Source organism: Solanum tuberosum, unplaced genomic scaffold (genome assembly GCF_000226075.1).
Source record: "Solanum tuberosum cultivar DM 1-3 516 R44 unplaced genomic scaffold, SolTub_3.0 scf00017, whole genome shotgun sequence".
NCBI lineage: Eukaryota > Viridiplantae > Streptophyta > Magnoliopsida > Solanales > Solanaceae > Solanum > Solanum tuberosum.
Window position 1 is genome coordinate 1,192,569 of NW_006238943.1, and position 6,968 is coordinate 1,199,536.

Below are 6,968 nucleotides of genomic sequence, written 5' to 3' on the forward strand. Positions count from 1 at the left end.
AAAGACTTAGAAAGAACAAGACAATTTTTAGAAGAAGGCTTTTGTATTTGGTTGGACGAATGCTTTACAAGTTGAGTGATGCCTTGCAAATGAATGGTCACCTCTTGTTGACACCCAATTTTGACCCTCCCCGATAATAATTAATTTTCGAGCTCCTTTAATTTCAAATGATTTGGAATAATTGATTTTATAAAAATTCAAAATATGTTTCAAGATATTTTATTTACTTTTATAATATTTTAAATAATAAATATGTTTTATATTGTTACGTATGTAACTAATATATTTTGCAAATACTTGAAAACTATCTTGAAAATATTTCATTTATTTTTAACGTTAAAACACTTTAATAATTTAATTTAGTTTGGATTATAGGTATGTTTTTGAATTAATTAGTTTGATTAAGTTAATTATTTTATTTTGTTAAGATGAGAAGCTCATAAAATTAATTCATCTTATTTATGTTTAGCCGAATTTGCAAATGAGTTCGATTTGGTTAAGTTCGTAATCTCAATTGGCAATTACGATTCAATTTGGCTAAATTAGCAATTCGCTTGGCCATATCAAGAAAAGAAAAAAAAAATTGGGCCATTTCCTTTAATTTCTAGCGGCCCATATCCAATTCCCAGCCCATTATACTCCCTTCAGCAGCAGCATCCAATAGCCCAACTCCACCTATTTTCCCAAGTCCAATTTTTTTTCCCCACAACACCAAAGAAATTCAATTTTATACCAAATACGCACAGCAACATATACCCGACCCAGCCCTGTTTTATTCTCAAAAAGAGAACCCATAGACGACAACAGCTCCAACGTTCCAAACGTCAATACACCGAGCAACGTCGATCTACACGGAAACCACACGGCAGAACCAAACGCTAACAAACACAGCAGCAAACGACATCAACAATCCAAGCAGCGACTCACGGAAATCGTCATGGCGTCTACGAGTTCAACAGTACTCTGCCCCTCTTTGTCGTCTTCTTCACGTCCTTCTCAGTCGCAGCAGAGAAAAGCAGCAGGAGCAGTTCGCGTGTTCATCCTCAAGGCTGTGGGATGATGCCACGTCGAGCAGCGGGTACACTCGATCGATCGAGCTCGTCCATCTACCTTTCCTCTTCCGGAATAGGATAATTTTTCAGAGGAAAGGTGTTTCCCTTAATGGTGAAAGGATTTCGGATTTGAAATTCGAATGGGCCCTTGTTGATCCGGATGTTTGATCCTTTTTTCCCCCATTCCGAGCCCTAAATTCCTCCTATTTAAGCTCCTTTTCTTCCTCAGTTGAGGAGGGGATTTTTTTTGTTTTGAACAGAAAACTCAACATAGCTTAAGGCATAAAGACATACTAAATACGTTTCAAGGAAAATAGAGGAGAAACCTAGCTTCCATGTTTGGGTTAGATATTCTGCCCAGACTTCCTGATTACTATCCGAGTTAGAGTTTTCATGGTGAAGGTTGTCATCCTCGCTCGTCTTGCCCCAGCTCGCTGCACTTAAGAAGGTGAACTCCGTTTCAACTCCAACTCTTTGGTGGATGTGCTGTTTTGACAGGCTGTGGTTGTTTGATTGATTCGGTAGCTTTTCTCTCATTCTTGATTGCCTTCATTCTTCTCCGTTCATTATTGATTAGGTGATAGCCAAGTTGATTAGATAGGAGTTAGCGTTTCGGTTGTATGAAATGTGAGATGAGCTCTTGTGAATGTTGTTGTTCGTATGAGTTTAGTTGGTTAGCATGTTAAAGGACCTGTTTTTGTCTAATGAAATCTCTAGCATATATTTTACGTTGCTGGTTTGTCTCGTGTCTAGTTCTTTGCTCACTTTAATTTATGATGTTGTGCCTTAAGTTCCTTTGTTGAAACGTTTTGGTTTAGCTAAAAATCTCACTGCCTAGATTTTAAAAAATGGTCCTCTCATGCTATTCGGTCTAAAGCATTCTACTACATTAGATGTATCAATTTAGTGGTGGTATCAACGTGTGTGTTTATTGCCAATTCTTTAAAATTAGGGACACTTTTGACTTTTAATATTATTTTTTTTCTTTTCATTCTTTTAAAATGTTCTTAATTATATTACGGTACTGTAAGTGCGCAATGGCATTTTTCCTTTGGCTCTCCAACGGTTAATGGTTTGCTTTAAAATCATTTTAGCAATAATTAACAAAGATGAAAAGAGAGAGAGCAAAAGCACTAAATCGGTAAAAAAAAAAAATTGTCTACAAATTATGGAGAGAAATGGTAATCCTTTATCATAATGATGGTGGAGTAGAGTAGTAAATTTTTAAAATATTCTTGCTTAAATTATCTTTTTATTTTAATTTTTTTTGAAAAAATCTACTTGTAATCTCACTAGCATGATCTTCTAAATTAAAGTTGTTTTGTAATTTCAAATTCATTTATGCAATCTTCTTTGTAGTGTTTGTTTCTTAGTTCTTTTCTATAATAATCAGACTCTATTTTCTATGTTGGGGAATTAGTTCTTATGTGCACCATTTGAACTCTCAAACTTTGGGCAAAAATTCACATACAAGTTCATATTGGAGCAAAGATTTTATTGCTAAAATGCAACATGCTGAAATTATTTCCGTGTTAACATTTGTTACTAGCTAACGGAGCCGCTCTTCACTTTGGTGTTTGTAAAATTGTAACTGTTTTACTATAGCTTGGTTCTCATTTAGGAGCATCTCGGCCAATTGTTTATCTGAGGTATATATATAATGCATATCGTGTATAGTTACATACACACAATTACGAAATTCAAGTTGTTGGGCCCGTGCTAGCATGGGTTGTCACTCATCTAGTCTATTAGAAGTATTACTTGTTCCTCAATTTAGTTGGGTTTATTGATGCAATGTCATCTCCTTGAATACTTTGTTTATTTACATTTGTCTATGCTTGTATCCAACATGTTAGGATGAGTGGTATTGCTATTAGGTTTGGTTTCTAGACACCATCGATTTCTCCTCCTTTTGCTTGAAATAAATTGGATTTGCTGTTGTCTCATATTTTCTGTCCTCTTAGCATGATAATTTGGCACTACCCGAATCTACTAAGGGAGTTAGCTTTGCTTACTGTGTGAGACATATCATTTTGTCAAATGATACAATATACTCTCTTTCTCATCATTTTTGGTTTGCCACTGTTTAATGTTAGTTGTTGGTCATGTTTCGTATAGTGCGATTTGTCCTTGTTTTCTTCCCTGTGAGTGACCCTTAATTCTAGTATTCAAGCATATGTTCTTGTTGTTGTTCGGTGTGGAAAATTTGTTTGTCAAAGTCTTGTGATTTGGTCTAATAGTTGGGATTTTTATTGCACCTTTGGTTTTGAGATGCCTCAATAGTTATTTTTTTTAAGTCATGTCTTAATTATTTCTCTATTTTGTATGCTAATGTTGTCTTTTTTGTGTGTTGTATGAACTTCTTTGAATCCATGATGGACTTCCCTTCCTTGCATTTCCGAGTCGAGCCATAAAGGCTCTATTTTTATCATTGAGCCTGTCAATCCATCGAAAGCCGTAATGAACAGGTTGAAGACGGCGTACAGGTGTCCGAAAAATTGAAAGTAGCGATATTCAGGTCGTATACGGCTATGCAAGTGAGGCCAAAGGCCTTCAAAATCTCAAAAAAAAAAAAAAAAAAAAAAAGAGAAGGGGAAAAATGAAAAGATACAGAGTTGAAGGGGCCAAAGCCCTATGATCCAGATTCTTTAGATTTAAGACAGGGAGAGTTTTTGGGCCTGCCAGCCCAATGATTCTAATTTCTCTAGTATTAGGATAGGTCCATGAATTTGGGCCAAAGGCCCAAATTTGATATTTCTTTCTTTTGCTCTTTATTTGTTATTGATTAACACTATGGTTTAATTTGATTAAATTCTCTAGGATAGTCATTTCACTTTCAAATTAAAATATTTATATTTTATATTTAGCTTTATTTTTATTATTTTTGTCAACACTTAAGTTATTTCCCTTTTGAATGATCCCCCTTAGTTTATTTCCCCTTAAAAATAATTAATTAGAAAAAAAATAGTAATAAATAAAAAAAATAAAATAAAGATAAAGGAGTTATTTTTTTTACTTAGTTAAAATTTCAAAAATTAGTCAAAGTCATTTTTAGTCAAATCGCGGTCAACCGCAGGTTAGCGGACATTCTGAGGGTCTAACACCTTCTCGAAATGTACATTGAATTTCGAATCCTTTTATTTTCAATTGATCTTATCTGTTTAGGTCTTTTTGAAAAATCTTGGGTTTTTTCTTGATTTTTTTTACTAAAAATTAAGTGGCGACTCTATTCTTTTGGAAATCCGATTTCTCTTAAATCATAAGTTTAATCGATTTTTTGAAAACTTAGTCATTTTTCTTTTATTTATATTTTCGAGTAAAACACCTCTATTTATACTACCACCTAAGGGCTAAAGTGTAATTTAAATTACTTTACAAGTCCCTAAGATATTTACACAATGGTCCGTTTTCTACAGAATTCTACATTGTCTAGGACCTTCCGTAGCCTTCTTGAAAAGTCTAAGGGATTCTAGAGTTCTCCGCAAGCCTCTTCTCAACTCTAGAATCTTCTGCCCATATCCGATTGCGAAATCTGACTGGCAAAGTGGCGGGACATCACACGCTCTTCCACCTGATGATGCGACGATCGTGGCGCATTGCTGCAGAAACTCCCGAACTTGGTTTCTAAACTGCCACAAGTCTTTATATCTCTCCCAAATGGCCTCTTCCGAAGTTTGTCCCTTCCAATGCACAAGGAACATGGCGCTGGCTTGTTGACCTCGCTTTCGTTTGGCTTGGTAGTCTATAATAGCCTTAATTTCCCGGTCATGCGAGACGGTGACAACAATAGGTGCCCGTCACGATTGGTTCCGGCTAGGATCTTCCTTGTCCTCATGGTACAACTTGAGGATGCTTACATGGAACACCGAATGGATTTTGAAGTGTGGAGGCAACTCCACCTTATATAAGATCTTGCCCACCTTGGCAACGATCTTGAACGGACCCTCATATCTTCGAACTAAGTTTTGATGAACGCCCCTTAGTGCCTTGAACTGTCTTGGGTTGAATTTTACCAAGACCATGTCGCCTTCTTTGTAGTCCGTGGGACACCATTTGCGGTCGGCAAACTTTTTCATCTTCTTTGTTGCCTTGTCCAAGTAGGACTTGGCAGTGTCAAGTTGTTCCTCCCATCCATTGGCAAGATGGTAGGCTCTCAAACTCTTTCCTTAGAAAGCAGCTGGTAAAGAATGCGGAGTTTGGGGCTGTTGGCCTTTCGCCAATTCAAACGGTGTGCGCCCGGTGGACTCACTTCTTTACAAATTGTATGAAAATTGTGCCATGTCGATCAACGCCCTCGTTAGTCGTTGCCCTGGATGCCCGGCCCACGGGGTGTCGTGGCTTTCCTTAATGATTCGCCGCCTGATAGACCCGAACTTGGGCACATAGACCCTTCGACCAGATGTGAGCAAAAGGCCATCTTCCACCCAAAAACGCCTTGTCTTGCCTTGGGCGGCTAACTCCATCAGCTTTTTGGCCTCGGGAACATGCTGTATACCATCTTTGATTTCATCTTGAATATCACAATAGGTCGTCTACTTAGCGCATCAGCAACGACATTGCCTCTTCTTGGCTTGTACTCCAAGGTGTAGTCAAATTCAGCTAGAAAATCCTACCACCTAGCTTGTTTCGGAGTGATCTTCCTCTGTGACTGAAAGTAGCTAGTGGCCACGTTGTCCGTCTTGACCACGAACTTGAAGCCTAGTAGGTAGTGTCTCCAGGTGCGCAGACAATGTACAATGACCGTCATTTCTTTCTCCTGCATCGTGTAGCGTCGTTCGGTCTCGTTTAACTTGCGGCTCTCGAATGCTATTGGGTGTATATCCTGCATTAAGACTCCCCCAATAGCAAAGTCTGAAGCATCCGTATGCACTTCGAAGGTTTTTGAAAAGTCGAGCAGCGTCAAGACCGGCTCTTCTATTACCACGACCTTAAGACCTTCGAAAGCTTGCTGGCACTCCTCGCTCCAAATCCACGACTTGTTCTTCTTTAATAACTCGATCAGCGGCGCAACCTTAGCGGAGTAGCCACTTATGAACTTGCTGTAATAGTTCACAAGTCCAAGGAACGATAGTAGCTCGGTCACTTTAGTAGGCACATCCCACTCTTGGATTGCTTAGATTTTAGCCTCGTCCATCCGTAGTTCGCCCTGGCTGATGATATGGCCCAAGAAGTGCACCTCGTGTTGGGAAAACTCACACTTCTCCCGCTGATATATAGCTGGTTCTCCCGTAAGACTTGGAAGACCTTCCTCAGATGCTTCACGTATTTCTCCAAGGTGTTACTATAGATGACTATGTAATCCAAGTACATCACCACGTATTGATACAAGTAAGGATGAAAGATCTTGTTCATCAGTGTGCAAAAGGTGGTGCTTTGGTTAAGCCAAAAGGCATCACCAACCACTCGTATGCTCCGTATCTGGTTACGCACGCTGTCTTCGGCTCATCCCCCTCTGCGATGCTGTAATGACCCTCTTGGTCATTTCTGTGTCTTGCCTTCTGTGTGTCGTTTAGAGCGTTTCTATAGCGACCCCAAGTCATTTATGACTTGCTGGGACTGAAAGTTCGGTCACCTGGTCGTTTGTTCAGTCTTGGTGCGAGTTTTTGTGTTTTAGAGCTTATAAAACTTGAACGATCATTTTCGATCAAAGGTTCAAGAAGATGACATCGGAATCCAATTCTGACGATTCCATCAGCTCCGAAAGGGTCATTTTAGGCTAGTAGCATGGTCGTCATGACTCCTGAGGTTTTCAGTGTGAGTCGGTACGATTAGACGTTTTAACTTTAAGTTTAAGCCTAAGTTTGACTTTGGTCAACATTCTGAGTAAATGCGCTCGAATGAGAATTCCGTCAGCGTGGTTAGCTCCGGAATGTCGAGTTTGGTCTAGATTGACCCTTCTTTTGTGTCCCGAGGTTT